The following is a 27582-nucleotide window of genomic DNA, read 5'->3' as shown; positions in this document are numbered from 1 at the left end:
CTAATAAAAAAAAGAAATATTTTAAGGACTAAAAAAAATCTGTTTCAAACCCATATATAGCTCAATGGATCGGTATGTGCGTTTAAGAGTGTAGGTAGGTGCGTGTTGTTGGATTACTGGAATTCTGGAATGGGTAGCAGGCTTGCATAAAAAAGCTTGCATAAAAAAATCCTTTTTTAGCAGAGTTGAGGAAAAATTAAGCAAATTTGTTTTCCATTTGTATATGTATGTAAACATACATATCTTAATGGATCAGTATGTGCTTTTAAGAGTGTAGGTAGGTAGGTAGGTAGCCCCTCTTTTTGCCATTTTTTTTCCATTTCTACAGGCATACTACCATACATATCTCATTAGATCAGTATATGCTTTTAAGAGTGTAGGTAGTTGCGTGTTGATGGAATACTGGACAGATGTTTGGATAGCAGGCTTCCATAAATAAGCCTAGGAGAGATCCATTAAAACCCCTCTCTTTGCAGAGTGTAGGTTACAATAAGCGATTTTATTTTCCATTTGTTTAGGATACTAAGAAATAACTGTTGGAAGATACAAAAGACTTGCCAGGAAGAATAAAGAACTCTATTAAGAACAAAAATGATTCGCTTGGAAGACTAGATAAGAACTATTTAAAAGACTGAAAAAAAAAATTGTTCAGAAGACATAAACAGATTAGTGTTACGAAAAAACTGTTGAAAATACTTAAAAAGAGCTTTTTGGAAAACTAAAACAGATCTGTTTCGTCAAAAGAACTGTTTGAAAAACTGCTTCGAAGATTAATAAACTGCTGTTTGGAAAACTTAAAAAAAACAGCTCGGGAACTCTAAATAAACACGTACTTAAAAGACTAAAATGAATTTTTTGGAAGACTAAAAAGAGATTTGTTAGGAAAGCTTATAAAGAAAAGAAACATTTGAAGGACTAAAAAAAAATCTGTTTGAAAGCCATATATAACTCAATGAATCGGTATGTAGGTATAAGAGTGTAGGTAGGTGCGTGTTGTTGCATTACTGGATTTCTGGAATGGGTAGCAGGCTTGCATTACAAAGCCTTTATAAAAAAGTCCTTTTTTTGCAGAGTGGAGATAAAATTAAGCAAATTTCTTTTCCATTTGTATATGTATGTAACCATACATATCAAAAATGGATAAGTATGTGCTTTTAAGAGTGTAGGTAGGTAGGTAGTTAGCACCTCATTTTGCCATTTTTTTTTTTTTCCGTTTGTATAGGCATACTACCATACATATCTCATTAGGTCTGTATATGCTTTTAAGAGTGTAGGTAGTTGCGTGTTGATGGAATACTGGACAGATGTTTGGGTAGCAGGCTTGCATAAATAAGCCTAGGAGAGACCCGTTCAAGCAGCTCTTTTTTGAGAGTGTAGGTTATAATAAGCGCATTTTTTTCCATTTTTTTAGGAGACTAAGAATTAACTGTTAGAAGATACAGAAGACCTGCCAGAAAGATTAAAGAAATCTATTAAGAAGAACGAAAAAGATTCAGTTTGGAAGACTAGATAAGAACTATTTAGAAGACTGAAAAAAAAAACCTGTTCAGATGACAAAGAGAAATCAGTGTTACGAAAATACTGTTGAAGATACATAAAAAGAGCTTTTTGGAAAGCTCAAACAGATCCGTTTGGTTAAAAAAACTGTTTGAAAAACTGCTTGGAAGATGAATAAAATGATGTTTGGAAAACTTAAAAAAAACAACTCGGGAACTCTAAATAAACACGTACTTGTAAGAATAAAAAGAATTTTTTGGAAGACTAAAAAGAGATTTCTTAAGAAAAGCAATAAAAAAAAGAAACATTTGAAGGACTAAAAAGAAGTCTATTTGAAAGCCATATATATTTCAATGGATCGGTATGTGCGTTTAAGAGTGTAGGAAGGTGCGTGTTGTTGGATTACTGGATTTCTTAAATGGGTATCAGGCTTGCATAAAAAAGCCTGAATAAAAAAGTCCTTTTTTTTTTGAAAAGTGGAGGTGAAATTAAGCAAATCTGTTCTCCATTTGTATATGGATGTAACCATACATATCTTAATGGATCAGTATGTGCTTTTAGGAGTGTAGGTAGGTAGGTAGGTAGCCCCTCTCTTTGCCATATCTTTTTTCCATTTGTACAGGCATACTACCATACATATCTCATTAGATCAGTATATGCTTTTAAGAGTGTAGGTAGTTGCGTATTGATAAATTACTGCACAGATGTTTGGGTAGCAGGCTTCCATAAATAAGCCTAGGAGAGAACCGTTCAAGCCCCTCTTTTTGCAGAGTGTAGGTTACAATAAGCGAATTTTTTTTACATTTCTTTAGGACACTAAGAAATAACTGTTGGAAAATACAAAAGACCTGCCAGGAAGATTAAAGAAATCTATTAAGAAGAACGAAAAAGATCCGTTTAGAAGACTAGATAAGAACTATTTAGAAGACTGAAAAAAAAAAATGTTTCGATGACAAAAACAAATTAGTGTTACGAAAATACTGTTGAAAATACTTAAAAAGAGCTTTTTGGAAAACTAAAACAGATCTGTTTGGTTAAAAGAACTGTTTGAAAAACTGCTTGGAAGATGAATAAACTGCTGTTTGGAAAACTTAAAAAAAAACTCAGGAACACTAAATAAACGCGTACTTGAAAGACTAAAAAGAATTTTTTGGAAGACTAAAAAGAGATCTGTTAAGAAAACTAAAGAAAAAAAGAAACATTTGAAGGACTAAAAAAAAATCTTTTTGAAAGCCATATATATCTCAATGGATCGGTATGTGCGTTTAAGAGTGTAGGTAGGTTCGTGTTGTTGGAATCCTGGAATTCTGGAATGGGTAGCAGGCTTGCATAAAAAAGACTGCATAGAAAATCCTTTTTTGCAGAGTGGAGGTAAAATTAAGCAGATTCGATTTCCATTTGTATATGTATGTAACCATACATATCTTAATGGATCAGTATGTGCTTTTAAGAGTGTAGGTACGTAGGTAGGTAGCCGCTCTTTTTGCCATTTTTTTCCATTTTTACAGGCGTACTACCATACATATCTAATTAGATCAGTATATGCTTTTAAGAGTGTAGGTAGTTGCGTGTTGATGGAATACTGGACAGATGTTTGGGTAGCAGGCTTCCATAAATAAGCCTAGGGGAGAACCGTTGAAGCCCCTCTTCTTGCAGAGTGTAGGTTACAATAAGTGATTTTATTTTCCATTTGTGTAGGCGACTAAGAAATAACTGTTGGAAGATACAAAAGACCTGCCAGGAAGATTAAAGAAATCTATTAAGAAGAACGAAAAAGATCCGTTTGGAAGACTAGATAAGAACTATTTAGAAGAAAAAAAAAAAATTCATTCATTTCAAGCTAGAAGTTTCAGTTTTCTAAATTGTTTCTTACATTTTTCATATGTATATATATGTATGTGTGTGTGTGTGTATGTGTGCGTGTGTGTGTGTATGTGTGTGTATGTGTATATGTATATATATATATATATGTATATTATCCCTGGGGATAGGGGTGAAAGAATACTTCCCACGTATTCCTCGCGTGTCGTAAAAAGCGACTAGAGGGGACGGGAGCGGGGGGCCAGAAATCCTCCCCTCCTTGTATTTTTTTTTAACTTTCTAAAATGGGAAACAGAAGAAGGAGTCACGCGGGGAGTGCTCATCCTCCTCGAAGGCTCAGAGTGGGGTGCCTAAATGTGTGTGGATGTAACCAAGATGTGAAAAAAGGGGAGATAGGTAGTATGTTTGAGGAAAGGAACCTGGATGTTTTGGCTCTGAGTGAAACGAAGCTCAAGGGTAAAGGGGAAGAGTGGTTTGGGAATGTCTGGGGAGTAAAGTCAGGGGTTAGTGAGAGGACAAGAGCAAGGGAAGGAGTAGCAATACTCCTGAAACAGGAGTTGTGCGAGTATGTGATAGAATGTAAGAAAGTAAATTCTCGATTAATATGGGTAAAACTGAAAGTTGATGGAGAGAGGTGGGTGATTATTGGTGCATATGCACCTGGGCATGAGAAGAAAGATCATGAGAGGCAAGTGTTTTGGGAGCAGCTGAATGAGTGTGTTAGTGGTTTTGATGCACGAGACCGGGTTATAGTGATGGGTGATTTGAATGCAAAGGTGAGTAATGTGGCAGTTGAGGGAATAATTGGTTTACATGGGGTGTTCAGTGTTGTAAATGGAAATGGTGAAGAGCTTGTAGATTTATGTGCTGAAAAAGGACTGATGATTGGGAATACCTGGTTTAAAAAGCGAGATATACATAAGTATACTTATGTAAGTAGGAGAGATGGCCAGAGAGCGTTATTGGATTACGTGTTAATTGACAGGCGTGCGAAAGAGAGACTTTTGGATGTTAATGTGCTGAGAGGTGCAACTGGAGGGATGTCTGATCATTATCTTGTGGAGGCTAAGATGAAGATCTGTATGGGTTTTCAGAAAAGAAGAGTGAATGTTGGGGTGAAGAGGGTGGTGAGAGTAAGTGAGCTTGGGAAGGAGACCTGTGTGAGGAAGTACCAGGAGAGACTGAGTACAGAATGGAAAAAGGTGAGAACAATGGAAGTAAGGGGTGAGGGGGAGGAATGGGATGTATTTAGGGAATCAGTGATGGATTGCGCAAAAGATGCTTGTGGCATGAGAAGAGTGGGAGGTGGGTTGATTAGAAAGGGTAGTGAGTGGTGGGATGAAGAAGTAAGAGTATTAGTGAAAGAGAAGAGAGAGGCATTTGGACGATTTTTGCAGGGAAAAAATGCAATTGAGTGGATGTATAAAAGAAAGAGACAGGAGGTCAAGAGAAAGGTGCAAGAGGTGAAAAAAAGGGCAAATGAGAATTGGGGTGAGAGAGTATCATTAAATTTTAGGGAGAATAAAAAGATGTTCTGGAAGGAGGTAAATAAAGTGCGTAAGACAAGGGAGCAAATGGGAACTTCAGTGGAGGGCGCAAATGGCGAGGTGATAACAAGTAGTGGTGATGTGAGAAGGAGATGGAGTGAGTATTTTGAAGGTTTGTTGAATGTGTTTGATGATAGAGTGGCAGATATAGGGTGTTTTGGTCGAGGTGGTGTGCAAAGTGAGAGGGTTAGGGAAAATGATTTGGTAAACAGAGAAGAGGTAGTGAGAGCTTTGCGGAAGATGAAAGCCGGGAAGGCAGCATGTTTGGATGGTATTGCAGTGGAATTTATTAAAAAAGGGGGTGACTGTATTGTTGACTGGTTGGTAAGGTTATTTAATGTATGTATGACTCACGGTGAGGTGCCTGAGGATTGGCGGAATGCGTGCATAGTGCCATTGTACAAAGGCAAAGGGGATAAGAGTGAGTGCTCAAATTACAGAGGTATAAGTTTGTTGAGTATTCCTGGTAAATTATATGGGAGGGTATTGATTGAGAGGGTGAAGGCATGTACAGAGCATCAGATTGGGGAAGAGCAGTGTGGTTTCAGAAGTGGTAGAGGATGTGTGGATCAGGTGTTTGCTTTGAAGAATGTATGTGAGAAATACTTAGAAAAGCAAATGGATTTGTATGTAGCTTTTATGGATCTGGAGAAGGCATATGATAGAGTTGATAGAGATGCTCTGTGGAAGGTATTAAGAATATATGGTGTGGGAGGAAAGTTGTTAGAAGCAGTGAAAAGTTTTTATCGAGGATGTAAGGCATGTGTACGTGTAGGAAGAGAGGAAAGTGATTGGTTCTCAGTGAACGTAGGTTTGCGGCAGGGGTGTGTGATGTCTCCATGGTTGTTTAATTTGTTTATGGATGGGGTTGTTAGGGAGGTAAATGCAAGAGTTTTGGAAAGAGGGGCAAGTATGAAGTCTGTTGGGGATGATAGAGCTTGGGAAGTGAGTCAGTTGTTGTTCGCTGATGATACAGCGCTGGTGGCTGATTCATGTGAGAAATTGCAGAAGCTGGTGACTGAGTTTGGTAAAGTGTGTGGAAGAAGAAAGTTAAGAGTAAATGTGAATAAGAGCAAGGTTATTAGGTACAGTAGGGTTGAGGGTCAAGTCAATTGGGAGGTGAGTTTGAATGGAGAAAAACTGGAGGAAGTGAAGTGTTTTAGATATCTGGGAGTGGATCTGGCAGCGGATGGAACCATGGAAGCGGAAGTGGATCATAGGGTGGGGGAGGGGGCGAAAATTCTGGGGGCCTTGAAGAATGTGTGGAAGTCGAGAACATTATCTCGGAAAGCAAAAATGGGTATGTTTGAAGGAATAGTGGTTCCAACAATGTTGTATGGTTGCGAGGCGTGGGCTATAGATAGAGTTGTCCGCAGGAGGATGGATGTGCTGGAAATGAGATGTTTGAGGACAATGTGTGGTGTGAGGTGGTTTGATCGAGTGAGTAACGTAAGGGTAAGAGAGATGTGTGGAAATAAAAAGAGCGTGGTTGAGAGAGCAGAAGAGGGTGTTTTGAAGTGGTTTGGGCACATGGAGAGAATGAGTGAGGAAAGATTGACCAAGAGGATATATGTGTCGGACGTGGAGGGAACGAGGAGAAGAGGGAGACCAAATTGGAGGTGGACAGATGGAGTGAAAAAGATTTTGTGTGATCGAGGCCTGACATGCAGGAGGGTGAAAGGAGGGCAAGGAATAGAGTGAATTGGAGCGATGTGGTATACCGGGGTTGACGTGCTGTCAGTGGATTGAATCAAGGCATGTGAAGCGTCTGGGGTAAACCATGGAAAGCTGTGTAGGTATGTATGTTTGCGTGTGTATACATGTGTATGGGGGGGGTTGGGCCATTTCTTTCGTCTATTTCCTTGCGCTACCTCGCAAACGCGGGAGACAGCGACAAAGTATAATAAAAAAGAAATAAAAAAAAATAGTTCAGATGACAACCAATTCGTGTTACGAAAATACTGTTGAAAATACTTAAAAAGAGCTGTTTGGAAAACTAAAACAGATATGTTTCGTTAAAAGAACTGTGTGAAAAACTGCTTGGGTGAGGAATAAACTGCTCTTTGGAAAACTTAAAAAAACAACTCCACAACTCTAAATAAACACGTACTTGAAAGACTAAAAAGAATTTTTTGGAAAACTAAAAAGAGATTTGTTAAGAAAACTTATAAAAAGAAATAAAAATTGAAGGAGAAAAAGAAAAATCTGTTTGAAAGCCATATATATCTCAATGGATCGGTATGTGCGTTTAAGAGTGTAGGTAGGTGCGTGTTGTTGGATTACTGGATTTCTGGAATGGGTAACAGGCTTGCATGAAAAACCCTGTATAAAAAAGTCCTTTTTTTGAAGAGTGGAGGTAAAATTAAACAAATTTGTTTACCATTTGTATATGTATGTAACCCTACATATCTTAAGGGATCAGTATGTGCTTTTAAGAGTGTAGGTAGGTAGGTAGGTAGCCCTTCTTTCTTTTTTTTTTCCATTTGTTCAGGCATACTACCATACATATCTCATTAGATCAGTATATGCTTTTAAGAGTGTAGGTTGTTGCGTGTTGATGGAATACTGGACAGATGTTTCGGTATCAGGCTTGCAGAAATAAGCCTAGGAGAGACACGTTCAAGCCCCTCTTTTTGCAGAGTGTAGGTTACAATAAACGAAGTTTTTTTTCCATTTGTTTAGGAGACTAAGAAATAACTGTTGGAAGATACAAAAGACCTGCCAGGAAGATTAAAGAAATCTATTAAGAAGAACGAAAAAGATCCGTTTGGAAGACTAGATAAGAACTATTTAGAAGACAAAAAAAAAACCTTCAGATGATAAAAACCAATTAGTGTTACGAAAATACTGTTCAAGAAACTCAAAAAGAGCTTTTTGGAGAACTAAAACAGATCTGTTTGGTTGAAAGAACTGTTTCACAAACTGCTTGGGAGATGAATAAACTACTGTTTGGAAAACTTAAAAAACAACTCGGGAACTCTAAATAAACAAGTACTTGAAAGACTAAAAACAAATTTTTGGAAGACTAAAAAGAGATTTGTTAAGAAAACTAATAAAAAATGAAACATTTGAAGGACTAAAAAGAGATCTGTTTGAAAGCCATATATATCTCAATGGATCGGTATTTGCGTTTAAGAGTGTAGGTAGGTGCGTGTTGTTGGCTACTGTATTTCTGGAATGGGTAACAAAAAGACTGCATAAAAAGTCTTTTTTTGTGCAGAGTGGAGGTAATTTTAAGGAAATTTGTTTTCCATTTGTATATGAATGTAACCATACATATCTTAATGGATCAGTATATGCTTTTCAAAGTGTAGGTAGGTAGGTAGGTAGCCACTCTTTTTGCCATTTTTTTTTTTCATTTGTACAGGCATACTACCATACATATCTCATTAGATCAGTATATGCTTTTAGGAGTGTAGCTAGTTACGTGTTGATGGAATACTGCACAGATGTTTGGGTAGGAGGCTTGCATAAATAATCCTAGGAGAGACACGTTCAAGCCCCTCTTTTTGCAGAGTGTATGTTACAATAACCGATTTTTTTTTTCCATTTGTTCAGGAGATTAAGAAATAACTGTTGGAAGATACAAAAGACCTGCCAGGAAGATTAAAGAAATCTATTAAGAAGAACGAAAAAGATCCGTTTGGAAGACTAGATAAGAACTATTTAGAAGACGGAAAAAAAAAACTGTTCAGATGAAAAAACAAATTAGTGTTACGTAAATACTGTTGAAGATACTTAAAAAGAACTTTTTGGAATACTAAAACAGATCTGTTTTTTTAAAAGAACTGTTTGAAAAACTGCTTGGGAGATGAATAAACTGCTGTTTGGAAAACTTTAAAAAACAACTCGGGAACTCTAAATAAACACGTACTTGAAAGACTAAAAAGAATTTTTTGGAAGACTGAAAAGAGGTTTGTTAAGAAAACTAATAAAAAAAGAAACATCTAAATGACTAAAAAGAAATCTGTTTGAAAGCCATATATATCTCAATGGATCGGTATTTGCGTTTAAGAGTGTAGGTAGGAGCGTGTTGTTGGATCACTGTATTTCTGGAATGGGTAGCTAAAAGGCTGCATAAAAAAGTCGTTTCTTTTGCAGACAGGACGTAAAATTAACCAATTTGTTTCCCATTAGTATATGTATGTAACCATACATATCTTAATGGATCAGCATGTGCTTTTGAGAGTGTAGGTAGGTAAGTAGGTAGCCCCTCTTTTTTCCATTTTTTTTCCATTTGTACAGGCATACTACCATACATATCTCATTAGATCAGTATATGCTTTTAGGAGTGTAGCTAGTTACGTGTTGATGGAATACTGCACAGATGTTTGGGTAGGAGGCTTGCATAAATAATCCTAGGAAAGACACGTTCAAGCCCCTCTTTTTGCAGAGTGTATGTTACAATAACCGATTTTTTTTTTCCATTTGTTCAGGAGATTAAGAAATAACTGTTGGAAGATACAAAAGACCTGCCAGGAAGATTAAAGAAATCTATTAAGAAGAACGAAAAAGATCCGTTTGGAAGACTAGATAAGAACTATTTAGAAGACGGAAAAAAAAAACTGTTCAGATGACAAAAACAAATTAGTGTTACGTAAATACTGTTGAAGATACTTAAAAAGAGCTTTTTGGAATACTAAAACAGATCTGTTTTTTTAAAAGAAGTGTTTGAAAAACTGCTTGGGAGATGAATAAACTGCTGTTTGGAAAACTTTAAAAAACAACTCGGGAACTCTAAATAAACACGTACTTGAAAGACTAAAAAGAATTTTTTGAAAGACTGAAAAGAGGTTTGTTAAGAAAACTAATAAAAAAAAGAAACATCTGAATGACTAAAAAGAAATCTGTTTGAAAGCCATATATATCTCAATGGATCGGTATTTGCGTTTAAGAGTGTAGGTAGGAGCGTGTTGTTGGATCACTGTATTTCTGGAATGGGTAGCTAAAAGGCTGCATAAAAAAGTCGTTTCTTTTGCAGACAGGACGTAAAATTAACCAATTTGTTTCCCATTTGTATATGTATGTAACCATACATATCTTAATGGATCAGCATGTGCTTTTAAGAGTGTAGGTAGGTAGGTAGGTAGCCCCTCTTTTTTCCATTTTTTTTCCATTTGTACAGGCATACTACCTTACATATCTCATTAGATCAGTATATACTTTTAAGAGTGTAGGTAGTTGCGTGTTGATGGAATGCTGGACAGATGTTTGGGTATCAGGCTTCCATAAATAACCCTAGGAGAGAACCGTTCAAGCCACTCTTTTTGCAGAGTGTAGGTTACAATAATCGATTTTTTTTTCCATTTGTGTAGGAGACTAAGAAATAACTGTTGGAAGATACAAAAGACATGCCAGGAAGATTAAAGAAATCTATTAAGAAGAACGAAAAAGATCCGTTTGGAAGACTAGATAAGAACTATTTAGAAGAATAAAAAAAAAATTGTTCAGATGACAAAAACCAATTAGTGTTACGAAAATACTGTTGAAAATACTTAAAAAGAGCTTTTTGGAAAACTAAAACACATCTGTTTGGTTAAAAGAACTGTGTGAAAAACTGCTTGGGTGAGGAATAAACTGCTGTTTGGAGAACTTAAAAAAACAACAACTCCACAACTCTAAATAAACACGTACTTGAAAGAAAAAAAGAATTTTTTGGAAAACTAAAAAGAGATTTGTTAAGAAAACTTAAAAAAAGAAAAAAAAATTAAGGACAAAAAGAAAAATCTGTTTGAAAGCCATATATATCTCAATAGATCGGTATGTGCGTTTAAGAGTGTAGGTAGGTGCGTGTTGTTGGATTACTGGATTTCTGGAATGGGTAACAGGCTTGCATTAAAAACCCTGTATAAAAAAGTCCTTTTTTTGAAGAGTGGAGGTAAAATTAAGCAAACTTGTTTACCATTTGTATATGTATGTAACCCTACATATCTTAATGGATCAGTATGTGCTTTTAAGAGTGTAGGTAGGTAGGTAGGTAGCCCTTCTTTCTTTCTTTTTTCCATTTGTTCAGGCATACTACCATACATATCTCATTAGAACAGTATATGCTTTTAAGAGTGTAGGTAGTTGCGTGTTGATGGAATACTGGACAGATGTTTGGGTAGCAGTCTTAAAGAAATAAGCCCAGGAGAAACACGTTCAAGCCCCTCTTTTTCCAGAGTGTAGGTTACAATAAACGAAGTTTTTTTTCCATTTGTTTAGGAGACTAAGAAATAACTGTTGGAAGATACAAAAGACCTGCCAGGAAGATTAAAGAAATCTATTAAGAAGAACGAAAAAGATCCGTTTGGAAGACTAGATTAGAACTATTTAGAAGACAAAGAAAAAACCTTCAGATGATAAAAACCAATTAGTGTTACGAAAATACTGTTCAAAAAACTCAAAAAGAGCTTTTTGGAGAAGTAAAACAGATCTGTTTGGTTGAAAGAACTGTTTCATAAACTGCTTGAGAGATGAATAAACTACTGTTTGGAAAACTTAAAAAACAACTCGGGAACTCTAAATAAACAAGTACTTGAAAGACTAAAAACAAATTTTTGGAAGACTAAAAACAGATTTGTTAAGAAAACTAATAAAAAATGAAACATTTGAAGGACTAAAAAGAGATCTGTTTGAAAGCCGTATATATCTCAATGGATCGGTATTTGCGTTTAAGTGTGTAGGTAGGTGCGTGTTGTTGGACTACTGTATTTCTGGAATGGGTAACAAAAAGACTGCATAAAAAGTCTTTTTTTGTGCAGAGTGGAGGTAATTTTAAGGAAATTTGTTTTCCATTTGTATATGAATGTAACCATACATATCTTAATGGATCAGTATGTGCTTTTCAAAGTGTATGTAGGTAGGTAGGTAGCCACTCTTTTTGCCATTTTTTTTTTTTCATTTGTACAGGCATACTACCATACATATCTCATTAGATCAGTATATGCTTTTAGGAGTGTAGCTAGTTACGTGTTGATGGAATACTGCACAGATGTTTGGGTAGGAGGCTTGCATAAATAATCCTAGGAGAGACACGTTCAAGCCCCTCTTTTTGCAGAGTGTATGTTACAATAACCGATTTTTTTTTCCATTTGTTCAGGAGATTAAGAAATAACTGTTGGAAGATACAAAAGACCTGCCAGGAAGATTAAAGAAATCTATTAAGAAGAACGAAAAAGATCCGTTTGGAAGACTAGATAAGAACTATTTAGAAGACGGAAAAAAAAAAACTGTTCAGATGACAAAAACAAATTAGTGTTACGTAAATACTGTTGAAGATACTTAAAAAGAACTTTTTGGAATACTAAAACAGATCTGTTTTTTTAAAAGAAGTGTTTGAAAAACTGCTTGGGAGATGAATAAACTGCTGTTTGGAAAACTTTAAAAAACAACTCGGGAACTCTAAATAAACACGTACTTGAAAGACTGAAAAGAATTTTTTGAAAGACTGAAAAGAGGTTTGTTAAGAAAACTAATAAAAAAAAGAAACATCTGAATGACTAAAAAGAAATCTGTTTGAAAGCCATATATATCTCAATGGATCGGTATTTGCGTTTAAGAGTGTAGGTAGGAGCGTGTTGTTGGATCACTGTATTTCTGGAATGGGTAGCTAAAAGGCTGCATAAAAAAGTCGTTTCTTTTGCAGACAGGACGTAAAATTAACCAATTTGTTTCCCATTTGTATATGTATGTAACCATACATATCTTAATGGATCAGCATGTGCTTTTAAGAGTGTAGGTAGGTAGGTAGGTAGCCACTCTTTTTTCCATTTTTTTTCCATTTGTACAGGCATACTACCATACATATCTCATTAGATCAGTATATACTTTTAAGAGTGTAGGTAGTTGCGTGTTGATGGAATGCTGGACAGATGTTTGGGTATCAGGCTTCCATAAATAACCCTAGGAGAGAACCGTTCAAGCCACTCTTTTTGCAGAGTGTAGGTTACAATAAGCGATTTTTTTTTCCATTTGTGTAGGAGACTAAGAAATAACTGTTGGAAGATACAAAAGACATGCCAGGAAGATTAAAGAAATCTATTAAGAAGAACGAAAAAGATCCGTTTGGAAGACTAGATAAGAACTATTTAGAAGAATAAAAAAAAAATTGTTCAGATGACAAAAACCAATTAGTGTTACGAAAATACTGTTGAAAATACTTAAAAAGAGCTTTTTGGAAAACTAAAACACATCTGTTTGGTTAAAAGAACTGTGTGAAAAACTGCTTGGGTGAGGAATAAACTGCTGTTTGGAAAACTTTAAAAAACAACTCGGGAACTCTAAATAAACACGTACTTGAAAGACTAAAAAGAATTTTTTGAAATTCAGGCATACTACCATACATATCTCATTAGAACAGCATATGCTTTTAAGAGTGTAGGTAGTTGCGTGTTGATGGAATACTGGACAGATGTTTGGGTAGCAGTCTTGCAGAAATAAGGCCAGGAGAGACACGTTCAAGCCCCTCTTTTTCCAGATTGTAGGTTACAATAAGCGAAGTTTTTTTTCCATTTGTTTAGGAGACTAAGAAATAACTGTTGGAAGATACAAAAGACCTGCCAGGAAGATTAAAGAAATCTATTAAGAAGAACGAAAAAGATCCGTTTGGAAGACTAGATAAGAACTATTTAGAAGACAAAAAAAAAAACTGTTCATATGACAAAAAGCAATTAGTGTTGCGAAAATACTGTTGAAGAAACTCAAAAATAGCTTTTTGGAAAACTAAAACAGATCTGTTTGGTTGAAAGAACTGTTTGACAAACTGCTTGGGAGATTAATAAACTACTGTTTGGAAAACTTAAAAAAACAACTCGGGAACTCTAAATAAACACGTACTTGAAAGACTAAAAAGAAATTTTTGGAAGACTAAAAAGAGATTTGTTAAGAAAACTAATAAAAAAAGAAACTTTTGAAGGACTAAAAAGAAATCTGTTTGAAAGCCATATATATCTCAATGGATCGGTATTTGCGTTTAAGTGTGTAGGTAGGTGCTTGTTGTCGGACTACTGTATTTCTGGAATGGGTAACAAAAAGCCTGCATAAAAAAGTCTTTTTTTGTGCAGAGTGGAGGTAATTATAAGCAAATTTGTTTTTCATTTGAATATATATGTAACCATACATATCTTAATGGATCAGTATGTGCTTTTCAGAGTGTAGGTAGGTAGTTAGGTAGCCACTCTTTTTGCCATTTTTTTTTTCCATTTGTACAGGCATACTACCATACATATCTCATTAGATCAGTATATGCTTTCAGGAGTGTAGCTAGTTACGTGTTGATGGAATACTGCACAGACGTTTGGGTAGCAGGCTTGCATATATAATCCTAGGAGAGACATGTTCAAGCCCCTGTTTTTGCAGAGTGTAGGTTACAATAACCGATTTTCTTTTTCCATTTGTTCAGGAGATTAAGAAATAACTGTTGGAAGATACAAAAGACCTGACAGGAAGATTAAAGAAATCTATTAAGAAGAACGAAAAAGATCCGTTTGGAAGACTAGATAAGAACTATTTAGAAGACTGAAAAAAAAACTGTTCAGATGACAAAAACCAATTACTATTACGTAAATACTGTTGAAGATACTTAAAAAGAGCTTTTTGGAATACTAAAACAGATCTGTTTGGTTAAAAGAACTGTTTGAAAAACTGCTTGGGAGATGAATAAACTGCTGTTTGGAAAACTTTTAAAAACAACTCGGGAACTCTAAATAAACACGTACTTGAAAGACTAAAAAGAATTTTTTGGAAGACTGAAAAGAGGTTTGTTAAGAAAACTAATAAAAAAAAGAAACATCTGAATGACTAAAAAGAAATCTGTTTGAAAGCCATATATATCTCAATGGATCGGTATTTGCGTTTAAGAGTGTAGGTAGGAGCGTGTTGTTGGATTACTGTATTTCTGGAATGGGTAGCTAAAAGGCTGAATAAAAAAGTCATTTCTTTTGCAGACTGGAGGTAAAATTAACCAATTTGTTTCCCATTTGTATATGCATGTTACCATACATATCTTAATGGATCAGCATGTGCTTTTAAGAGTGTAGGTAGGTAGGTAGGTAGCCCCTCTTTTTGCCATTTTTTTTTCCATTTGTACAGGCATACTACCATACATATCTCATTAGATCAGTATATGCTTTTAAGAGCGTGGGTAGTTGCGTGTTGATGGAATGCTGGACAGATGTTTGGGTAGCAGGCTTCCATAAATAACCCTAGGAGAGAACCGTTCAAGCCCCTCTTTTAGCAGAGTGTAGGTTACAATAAGCGATTTTTTTTTTTTTTTGTTTAGGAGACTAAGAAATAACTGTTGGAAGATACATAAGACATGCCAGAAAGATTAAAGAAATCTATTAAGAAGAACGAAAAAGATCCGTTTGGAAGACTAGATAAGAACTATTTAGAAGAATAAAAAAAAAAATTGTTCAGATGACAAAAACCAATTAGTGTTACGAAAATACTGTTGAAAATACTTAAAAAGAGCTTTTTGGAAAACTAAAACAGATCTGTTTGGTTAAAAGAACTGTGTGAAAAACTGCTTGGGTGAGGAATAAACTGCTGTTTGGAAAACTTAAAAAAACAACAACTCGGGAACTCTAAATAAACACGTACTTGAAAGACTAAAAAGAATTTTTTGGAAAACTAAAAAGAGATTTGTTAAGAAAACTTATAAAAAGAAAAAAAAATTGAAGGACAAAAAAAAAAATCTGTTTGAAAGCCATATATATCTCAATGGAACGGTATATGCGTTTAAGGTGCGTGTTGTTGGATTACTGGATTTCTGGAATGGGTAACAGGCTTGCATTAAAAACCCTGTATAAAAAAAGTCCTTTTTTTGAAGAGTGGAGGTAAAATTAAGCAAATTTGTTTACCATTTGTATATATATGTAACCCTACATATCTTAATGGATCAGTATGTGCTTTTAAGAGTGTAGGTAGGTAGGTAGGTAGCCCTTATTTCTTTTTTTTTTCCATTTGTTCAGGTAAACTACCATACATATCTCATTAGATCAGTATATGCTTTTAAGAGTGTAGGTAGTTGCGTGTTGATGGAATACTGGACAGATGTTTGGGTAGCAGGCTTGCAGAAATAAGCCTAGGAGAGACACGTTCAATCCCCTCTTTTTGCAGAGTGTAGGTTACAATAAGCGAAATTTTTTTTCCATTTGTTTAGGAGACTAAGAAATAACTGTTGGAAGATACAAAAGACCTGCCAGGCAGATTAAAGAACTCTATTAAGAAGAACGAAAAAGATCCGTTTGGAAGACTAGATAAGAACTATTTAGAAGACCAAAAAAAAAAACTGTTCAAATGACAAAAACCAATTAGTGTTACGAAAATACTGTTGAAGAAACTCAAAAAGAGCTTTTTGGAAAACTAAAACAGATCTGTTTGGTTGAAAGAACTGTTTGACAAACTGCTTGGGAGATGAATAAACTACTGTTTGGAAAACTTAAAAGAACAACTCGGGAACTCTAAATAAACACGTACTTGAAAGACTAAAAAGAAATTTTTGAAAGACTAAAAAGAGATTTGTTAAGAAAACTAATAAAAAAAGAAACATTTGAAGGACTAAAAGAAATCCGTTTGAAAGCCATATGTATCTCAATGGATCGGTATTTGCGTTTTAGAGTGTAGGTAGGTGCGTGTTGTTGGACTACTGTATTTCTGGAATGGGTAACAAAAAGCCTGCATAAAAAAGTCTCTTTTTGTGCAGAGTGGAGGTAATTTTAAGCAAATTTGATTTCCATTTGTATATGTATGTAACCATACATATCTTAATGGATCAGTATGTGCTTTTCAGAGTGTATGTAGGGAGGTAGGTAGCCACTCTTTTTGCCATTTTTTTTTTACCATTTGTACAGGCATACTACCATACATATCTCATTAGATCAGTATATGCTTTTAGGAGTGTAGCTAGTTACGTGTTGATGGAATACTGCACAGATGTTTGGGTAGCACGCTTGCATAAATAATCCTAGGAGAGACACGTTCAAACACCTCTTTTTGCAGAGTGTATGTTACAATGACCGATTTTTTTTTTTCCATTTGTTTAGGAGACTAAGAAATAACTGTTGGAAGATACAAAAGACCAGACAGGAACACTAAAGAAATCTATTAAGAAGAACGAAAAAGATCCGTTTGGAAGACTAGATAAGAACTGTTTAGAAACCTGAAAAAAAAAAACTCTTCAGATGACAAAAACAAATTAGTGTTACGTAAATACTGTTGAAGATACTTAAAAAGAGCTATTTGGAAATCTAAAACAGATCTGTTTGGTTAAAAGAACTGTTTGAAAAACTGCTTGGGAGAGGAATAAACTGCTGTTTGGAAAACTTTAAAAAACAACTCGGGAACTCTAAATAAACACGTTCTTGAAAGACTAAAAAGAATTTTTTGGAAGACTGAAAAGAGGTTTGTTAAGAAAACTAATAAAAAAAAAGAAACATCTGAAGGACTGAAAAGAAATCTGTTTGAAAGCCATATATATCTTAATGGATCGGTATTTGCGTTTAAGAGTGTATGTAGGAGCGTGTTGTTGGATTACTGTATTTCTGGAATGGGTAGCTAAAAGGCTGCATAAAAAAGTCGTTTCTTTTGCAGACTGGAGGTAAAATTAACCAATTTGTTTCCCATTTGTATATGTATGTAACCATACATATCTTAATGGATCAGCATGTGCTTTTAAGAGTGTAGGTAGGTAGGTAGGTAGGTCGCCCCTCTTTTTACCATTTCTTTTTCCATTTGTATAGGCATACTACAATACATATCTCATTAGATCAGTATATACTTTTAAGAGTGTAGGTAGTTGCTTGTTGATGGAATACTTGACAGATGTTTGGGTAGCAGGCTTGCAGAAATAAGCCTAGGAGAGACACGTTCAAGCCCCTCTTTTTGCAGTGTGTAGGTTACAATAAGCGATTTTTTTTTTTCCATTTGTTTAGGAGACTAAGAAATAACTGTTGGAAGATACAAAAGACCTGCCAGGAAGATTAAAGAAATCTATTAAGAAGATCGAAAAAGATCCGTTTGGAAGACTAGATATGAACTATTTAGAAGACTGAAAAAAAATAACTGTTCAGATGACAAAAACAAATTAGTTTTACGAAAATACTGTTGGAAATACTTAAAAACAGCTTTTTGGAAAGCTAAAACAGATGTGTTTCGTTAAAAGAACTGTTTGAAAAACAGCTTGGAAGATGAATAAACTGCTGTTTGGAAAACTTAAGAAAAACAACTCGGGAACTCTAAATAAACATGTACTTGAAAGAATAAAATGAATTTTTTGGAAGACTAAAAAGAGATTTGTTAAGAAAGCTTATAAAAAAAAAAAGAAACATTTGAAGGACTAAAAAAAAAATCTGTTTGAAAGCCATATATATCTCAATGGATCGGTATGTGCGTATCAGAGTGTAGGTAGGTGCGTGCTGTTGGATTACTGGATTTCTGGAATTGGTAGTAGGATTATATTAAAAAGCCTGCATAAAAAAGTCCTCTTTTTTGCAGAGTGGAGGTAAAATTAAGCAAATTTGGTTTCCATTTGTATATGTAGGTAACCGTACATATCTGAATGGATCAGTATGTGCTTTTAAGAGTGTAGGTAGGTAGGTAGGTAGCCCCTCTTTTTGCCATTTTTTTTCCATTTGTATAAGCATACTACCATACATATCTCATTAGATCAGTATATGCTTTTAAGAGTGTAGGTAGTTGCGTGTTGATGGAATACTGCACAGATGTTTGGGTAGCAGGCTTGCATAAATAAGACTAGGAGAGACACGTTCAAGCCCCTCTTTTTGCAGTGTTGGTTACAATAAGCGAATTTTTTTCCAGTTGTTTAGGAGACTTAAGAAATAACTGTTGGAAGATACAAAAGACCTTCCAGGAAGATTAAAAAAATCTATTAAGAAGAACGAAAAAGATCCGTTTGGAAGACTAGATACGAACTATTTAGAAGATTGAAAAAAAAAACTGTTCAGATGACAAAAACAAATCAGTGTTACGAAAATACTGTTGAGGATACTTAAAAAGAGCTTTTTGTAAAACTAGAACAGATCTGTTTGGTTAAAAGAGCTGTTTGAAAAACTGCTTGGAAGATGAATAAACTGCTGTTTGGAAAACTTAAAAAAAACAACTCGGGAACTGTAAATAAACTCATACTTGAAAGACTAAAAAGAATTTTTTGGACGACTAAAAAGAGATTTGTTAAGAAACCTAATAAAAAAAAAGAAATATTTGAAGGACTAAAAAAAATCTGTTTGAAATCAACATATATCTCAATGGAACGGTATGTGCGCTTAAGAGTGTAGGTAGGTGCGTGTTGTTGGATTACTGGAATTCTGGAATGGGTAACAGGCTTGCATAAAAAAGGTTGCATGAAAAAATCCTTTTTTTAAAGAGTTGAGGAAAAATTGAGCAAATTTATTTTCCATTTGTATATGTATGTAACCCTACATATAATAATGGATCAGTATGTGCTTTTAAGAGTGTAGGTAGGTAGGTAGGTACCCCTGTTTTTGCCATTTTTTTTTCCATTTGTACAGGCATAATACCATACATATCTCATTCGATCAGTATATGCTTTTAAGAGTGTAGGTCGTTGCCTGTTGATGGAATACTGGACAGATGTTTGGATAGCAGGCTTGCATAAATAAGCCTAGGAGAGACCCATTCAAGCCTCTCTTTTTGCAGAGTGTTGGTTACAATAAGCGAAGTTTTTTTTCCATTTGTTTAGGAGACTAAGAAATAACTGTTCGAAGATACAAAAAACCTGCCAGGAAGAATGAAGAAACCTATTAAGAAGAACGAAAATTATTCGTTTGGAAGACTAGATAAGAACTATTTAAAAGACTGAAAAAAAAATTGTTCAGATGACATAAACAAATTAGTGTTACTAAAATACTGTTGAAAATACTTAAAAAAAGCTTTTTGGAAAACTAAAACAGATCTGTTTGGTTAAAAGAACTGTTTGAAAAACTGCTTGGGAGATGAATAAACTGCTCTTGGAAAATTTAAGAAAACAACTCGGGAACTCTAAATAAACACGTACTTGAAAGACAAAAAAGAATTTTTTGGAAGACTCAAAAGAGATTTGTTAATAAAACTGATAAAAAAAAGAAACATTTGAAGGATTAAAAAGAAATCTGTTTGAAAGCCATATATATCTCAATGGATCGGTATTTGCGTTTAAGAGTGTAGGTAGGTCCGTGTTTTTGGATTACTATATTTCTGGAATGGGTAACAAAAAGCCTGCATAAAAAAGTCCTTTTTTTGCAGAGTGGAGGTAATTTTAAGCAAATTTGTTTTCCATTTGTATATGTATGTAACCATATATATCTATGCATCAGTATGTGCTTTTAAGAGTGTAGGTAGGTAGGTAGGTAGCCCCTCTTTTTGCCATTTTTTTTTTTTAATTTGTACAGGCATACTACCATACATATCTCATTAGATCAGTATATGCCTTTAGGAGTGTAGATAGTTGCGTGTTGATGGAATACTGCACAGATGTTTGGGTAGCAGGCTTGCATAAATAAGCCTAGGAGAGACCCGTTCAAGCCCCTCTTTTTGCAGAGTGTATGTAACAATAACCGAATTTTTTTTCCATTTGTTTAGGACATTAAGAAATAACAGTTGGAAGATACAAAAGACCTGCCAGGAAGATTAAAGAAATCTATTAAGAAGAACGAAAAAGATCCGTTTGGAAGACTAGATAAGAACTATTTAGAAGACTGAAAAAAAAAAAAACTGTTCAGATGACAAAAACAAATTAGTGTTACGAAAATACTGTTGAAGATACTTAAAAAGAGCTTTTTGGAAAAATAAACAGATCTGTTTGTTTAAAAGAACTGTTTGAAAAACTGATTGGGAGATGAATAAACTGCTGTTTGGAAAACTTAAAAAAACAACTCGGGAATTCTAAATAAACACGTACTTGAAAGACTAAAAAGAATTTTTGGAAGACTGAAAAGAGATTTTTTAAGAAAACTAATAAAAAAAAAAGAAACATTTGAAGGACTAAAAAGAAATCTGTTTGAAAGCCATGGATCAGTATGTGCGTTTAAGAGTGTAGGTAGGTGCGTGTTGTTGGATTACTGTATTTCTGGAATGGGTAGCAAAAAGGCTGAATAAAAATGTCGTTTTTTTTGCAGACTGGAGGTAAAATTAACAGATTTGTTTCCCATTTGTATATGTATGTAACCATACATATCTTAATAGATCAGCACCTTCTTTTAAGAGTTTAGGTAGGTAGGTAGATAGCCACTCTTTTTGGCATTTCTTTTTCCATTTGTATAGGCATACTACCATACATATCTCATTACATCAGTATATACTTTTAAGAGTGTAGGTAGTTGCGTGTTGATGGAATACTGCACATATGTTTGGTTAGCAGGCTTGCATGAATAAGCCTAGGAGAGACCCGTTCAAGCCCCTCTTTTTGCAGAGTGTAGGTTACAATAAGCGAATTTTTTTTCCATTTGTTTAGGAGACTAAGAAATAACTGTTGGAAGATACAAAAGACCAGCCAGCAAGATTAAAGAAATCTATTAAGAAGAACGAAAAAGATCCGTTTGAAAGACTAGATAAGAACGATTTAGAAAACTGAAAAAAAAAACTGTTCCGATGACAAAAACAAATTAGTGTTACGAAAATACTGTAGAAAATACTCAAAAAGAGCTTTTTGGAAAACTAAAGCAGATCTGTTTGGTTAAAAGAACTTTTTGAAAAACTCCTTGGAAGATGAATAAACTCCTGTTTGGAAAACTTAAAAAAAACAACTCGGGAACTCTAAATAAACACGTACTTGAAAGACTAAAAAGAATTTTTTGGACGACTAAAGAGAGGTTTGTTAAGAAAACTAATAAAAAAAAGAAATATTTGAAGGACTAAAAGAAAATCTGTTTGAAACCCATATATATCTCAATGGATCGGTATGTGCGTTTAAGAGTGTAGGTAGGTGCGTGTTGTTGGATTACTGGAATTCTGGAATGGGTAGCAGGCTTGCATAAAAGAGAATGCATAAAGAAAATCTTTTTTTTGCAGAGTGGAGGAAAAATTAAGCAAATTTGTTTTCCATTTGTATATGTATGTAACCATACATATCTGAATGGATCAGTATGTGCTTTTAAGAGTGTAGGTAGGTAGGTAGGTAGCCCCTCTTTTTGCCATTTTTTTTCCATTTGTACAGGCATACTACCATTCATATCTCATTAGATCTGTATATGATTTTAAGAGTGTAGGTAGATGCGTGTTGATGGAATACTGGACAGATGTTTGGGTAGCAGGCTTGCATAAATATGCCTAGGAAAGACCTGTTCAAGCAGCTCTTTTTGCAGAGTGTAGGTTACAATAAGCGAATTTTCTTTCCATTTTTTTAGGAGACTAAGAAATAACTGTTAGAAGATACAAAAGACCTGCTAGGAAGATTAAAGAAATCTATTAAGAAGAACGAAAAAGATTCGTTTAGAAGACTAAATAAGATCTATTTAGAAGACTGAAAAAAAAAAATGTTCAGATCACAAAAACAAATCAGTGTTACGAAATTACTCTTGAAATAAACATAAAAGGAGCTTTTTGGAAAACTAAAAGACATCCGTTTGCTTAAAAGAAATGTTTGAAAAACAGCTTGAAAGATGAATAAAATGCTGTTTGGCAAACTTAAAAAAAACAACTCGGGAACTCTAAATAAACACGTACTTGTAAGAATAAAAAGAATTTTTTGGAAGACTAAAAAGAAATTTGTTAGGAAAGCTTATAAAGAAAAGAAACATTTGAAGGACTAAAAAAAAGTCTGTTTGAAAGCCATATATATTTCAATGGATCGGTATGTGCGTTTAAGAGTGTAGGTAGGTGCGTGGTGTTGGATTACTGGATTTCTTAAATGGGTAGCAGGCTTGCATAAAAAAGCCTGCATAAAAAAGTCCTTTTTTTTGAAAAGTATAGGTAAAATTAAGCAAATTTGTTTTCCATTTGTATATGGATGTAACAATACATATCTTAATGGATCAGTATGTGCTTTCAAGATTGTAGGTAGGTAGGTAGGTAGTCCCTCTTATTGCCTTTTTTTTTTTCTATTTGTACAGGCATACTACCATATTTATCTCATTAGATCAGTATATGCTTTTAAGAATGTAGCTAGTTGCGTGTTGATAAATTACTGCACAGATGTTTGGGTAACAGGCTTCCATAAATAAGCGTAGGAGAGACCCGTTCAAGCCCCTCTTTTTGCAGAGTGTAGGTTACAATAAGCGATTTTTTTTCCATTTCTTTAGGAGACTAAGAAATAAATATTTGAAGATTCAAAAGACCTGCCAGGAAGATTAAAGAAATCCATTAAGAAGAACGAGAGAGATCCGGTCGCAAGACTAGATAAGAACTATTTAAAAGACTGAAAAAAAAAATTCAGATGATATAAACAAATTAGCGTTCCGAAAATACTGTTGAAAATACTTAAAAAGAGCTTTTTGGAAAACTAAAACAGATCTGTTTCGTTAAAAGAACTGTTTCATAAACTGCTTGGAAGATAAATAAACTGCTGTTTGGAAAACTTAAAAAAAACAGCTCGGGAACTCTAAATAAACACTTACTTGAAAGACTAAAATGAGTTTCTTGGAAGACTAAAAAGAGATTTGTTAGAAAAGCTTATAAAGAAAAGAAACATTTGAAGGACTAAAAACAAGTCTGTTTGAAAGCCATATATATCTCAATGGATCGGTATGTGCGTTTAAGAGTGTAGGTAGGTGAGTGTTGTTGGATTACTGGATTTCTGGAATGGGTAGCAGGCTTGCATTAAAAAGCCTGCATAAAGAAGTCCTTTTTTTGCAGAGTGTAGATAAAGATATGCAAATTTTTTTTCTATTTGTATATGTATGTAACCATACATATCAAAAATGGATAAGTATGTGCTTTTAACAGTGTAGGTAGGTAGGTAGGCATACTACCATACATATCTCATTGGATCTATATATGATTTTAAGAGTGTAGGTAGTTGCGTGTTGATGGAATACTGGACAGATGTTTGGGTAGCAGGCTTGTATAAATATGCCTGGGAGAGACCCGTTCAAGCAGCTCTTTTTGCATAGTGTAGGTTACAATAAGCGAATTTTCTTTCCATTTTTTTAGGAGACTAAGAAATAACTGTTACAAGATACAAAAGACCTGCCAGGAAGATTAAAGAAATCTATTAAGAAGAACGAAAAAGATTCGTTTAGAAGACTAGATAAGATCTATTTAGAAGACTGAAAAAAAAAAACTGTTCAGATCACAAAAACAAATCAGTGTTACGAAAATACTCTTGAAATAAAAATAAAAAGAGCTTTTTGGAAAACTAAAAGAGATCCGTTTGGTTAAAAGAAATGTTTGAAAAACAGCTTGAAAGACGAATAAACTGCTGTTTGGAAAACTTAAAAAAAAACAACTCGGGAACTCTAAATAAACACGTACTTGTAAGAATAAAAAGAATTTTTTGGAAGACTAAAAAGAGATTTGTTAAGAAAAGTAATAAAAAAAGAAACGTTTGAAGGACTAAAAAGAAATCTATTTCAAAGCCATATATATTTTAATGGATCGGTATGTCCGTTTAAGAGTGTTGTTGGATTACTGGATTTCTTAAATGGGTAGCAGGCTTGCATAAAAAAGCCTGCATAAAAAAGTACTTTTTTTTTTAAAAGAATAGGTAAAATTAAGCAAATTTGTTTTCCATTTGTATATGGATGTGACAATACATATCTTATTGGATCAGTATTTGCTTTTAAAAGTGTAGGTAGGTAGGTAGGTAGTCCCTCTTTTTCCTTTTTTTTTCTATTTGTACAGGCATACTACCACATATATCTCATTAGATCAGTATATGCTTTTAAGAATGTAGTTAGTTGCGTGTTGATAAATTACTGCACAGATGTTTGGGTAACAGGCTTCCATAAATAAGCCTAGGAGAGACCCGTTCAAGCCCCTCTTTTTGCAGAGTGTAGGTTACAATAAGCGAATTTTTTTTTCCATTTCTTTAGGAGACTAAGAAATAACTGTTTGAAGATACAAAAGACCTGCCAGGAAGATTAAAGAAATCTATTAAGAAGAACGAAAAAGATCCGTTTGGAAGACTAGATAAAAACTATTTAAAAGACTAAAAAGATAAATTTTTCAGATGACATAAACAAATTAGTGTTACGAAAATACTGTTGAAAATACTTAAAAAGAGCTTTTTGGAAAACTAAAACAGATCTGTTTCGTTAAAAGAACTGTTTCAAAAACTGCTTGGAAGATGAAAAAACTGCTGTTAGGAGAACTTAAAAATAACAGCTCAGGAACTCTAAATGAACACGTACTTGAAAAACTAAAATGAATTTTTTGGAAGACTAAAAAGAGATTTGTTAGGAAAGCTTATAAAGAAAAGAAACATTTGAAGGACTAAAAAAAAAGTCTGTTTGAAAGCCATATATATCTCAACGAATCGGTATGTGCGTTTAAGAGTGTAGGTAGGTGCGTGTTGTTGGATTACTGGATTTCTGGAATGGGTGGCAGGCTTGCATTAAAAAGCCTGCATAAAAAAGTCCTTTTTTTGCAGAGTGGATATAAAATTAAGGAAATTTGTTTTCCATTTGTATATGTATGTAACCATACATATCAAAAATGGATAAGTATGTGCTTTTAACAGAGTAGGTACGTAGGTAGGTAGCCCCTCTTTTTGCCATTTTTTTTTCCGTTTGTATAGGCATACTACCATACATATCTCATTAGATCTGTATATGATTTTAAGAGTGTAGGTAGTTGCGTGTTGATGGAATACTGGACAGATGTTTGGGTAGCAGGCTTGCATAAATATGCCTAGGAGAGACCCGTTCAAGCAGCTCTTTTTGCAGAGTGTAGGTTACAATAAGCGAATTTTCTTTCCATTTTCTTAGGAGACTAAGAGATAATTGTTAGAAGATACAGAAGACCTGCCAGGAAGATTAAAGAAATCTATTAAGAAGAACGAAAAATATTCGTTTGGAAGACGAGAAAAGATCTATTTAGAATACTGAAAAAAAAAACTGTTCAGATCACAAAAACAAATCAGTGTTACGAAAATACTCTTGAAATAAACATAAAAAGAGCTTTTTGGAAAACTAAAAGAGATCCGTTTGGTTAAAAGAAATGTTTGAAAAACAGCTTGAAAGATGAATAAACTGCTGTTTGGAAAACTTAAAAAAAACAACTCGGGAACTCTAAATAAACACGTACTTGTAAGAATAAAAAGACTTTTTTGGAAGACTAAAAAGAGACTTGTTAAGAAAAGAAATAAAAATAGAAACATTTGAAGGACTAAAAAGAAATCTGTTTCAAAGCCATATATATTTCAATGGATCGGTATGTGCGTTTAGGAGTGTTGTTGGATTACTGGATTTTTAAATGTGTAGCAAGCTTGCATAAAAAAGCCTGCATAAAAAAATCCATTTTTTTTAAAAGGTATAGGTAAAATTAATCAATTTTGTTTTACATTTGTATATGGATGTAACAATACATATCTTAATGGATCAGTATGTGCTTTTAAGAGTGTAGGTAGGTAGGTAGGTAGTCCCTCTTTTTGCCTTCTTTTTTTCTATTTGTACAGGCATACTACCATACATATCTCATTAGATCAGTATATGCTTTTAAGAATGTAGCTAGTTGCGTGTTGATAAATTACTGCACAGATTATTGGGTAACAGGCTTCCATACATAAGCCTAGGAGAGACCCGTTCAAGCCCCTCTTTTTGCAGAGTATAGGTTACAATAAGCGAATTTTCTTTCCTGTTGGAAGATAAAAAAGACCAGCCAGCAAGATTAAAGAAATCTATTAAGAAGAACGAAAAAGATCCGTTTGAAAGACTAGATAAGAACTATTTAGAAAACTAAAAAAAAAAACTGTTCCGATGACAAAAGCAAATTAGTGTTACGAAAATACTGTAGAAAATACTCAAAAAGAGCTTTTTGGAAAACTAAAGCAGATCTGTTTGGTTAAAAGAACTTTTTGAAAAACTCCTTGGAAGATGAATAAACTCCTGTTTGGAAAACTTAAAAAAAATAACTCGGGAACTCTAAATAAACACGTACTTGAAAGACTAAAAAGAATTTTTTGGACGACTAAAGAGAGGTTTGTTAAGAAAACTAACAAAAAAAAGAAATATTTGAAGGACTAAAAAAAAATGTGTTTGAAACCCATATATATCTCAATGGATCGGTATGTGCTTTTAAGAGTGTAGGTAGGTGCGTGTTGTTGGATTACTGGAATTTTGGAATGGGTAGCAGGCTTGCATAAAAGAGAATGCATAAAAAAAATCTTTTTTTTGCAGAGTGGAGGAGAAATTAAGCAAATTTGTTTTCCATTTGTATATGTATGTAACCATACATATCTGAATGGATCAGTATGTGCTTTTAAGAGTGTAGGTAGGTATGTAGGTAGCCCCTCTTTTTGCCATTTTTTTTCCATTTGTACAAGCATACTACCATACATATCTCATTAGATCTGTATATAATTTTAAGAGTGTAGGTAGTTGCGTGTTGATGGAATACTGGACAGATGTTTGGGTAGCAGGCTTGCATAAATATGCCTAGGAAAGACCAGTTCAAGAAGCTCTTTTTGCAGAGTGTAGGTTACAATAAGCGAATTTTCTTTCCATTTTTTTAGGAGACTATGAAATAACTGTTAGAAGATACAAAAGACCTGCTAGGAAAATTAAAGAAATCTATTAAGAAAAACGAAAAAGATTCGTTTAGAAGACTAAATAAGATCCATTTA

Source organism: Panulirus ornatus, chromosome 32, assembly GCF_036320965.1.
Source record: "Panulirus ornatus isolate Po-2019 chromosome 32, ASM3632096v1, whole genome shotgun sequence".
Classification (NCBI taxonomy): Eukaryota; Metazoa; Arthropoda; class Malacostraca; order Decapoda; family Palinuridae; genus Panulirus; species Panulirus ornatus.
This window is presented reverse-complemented; position numbering follows the sequence as displayed.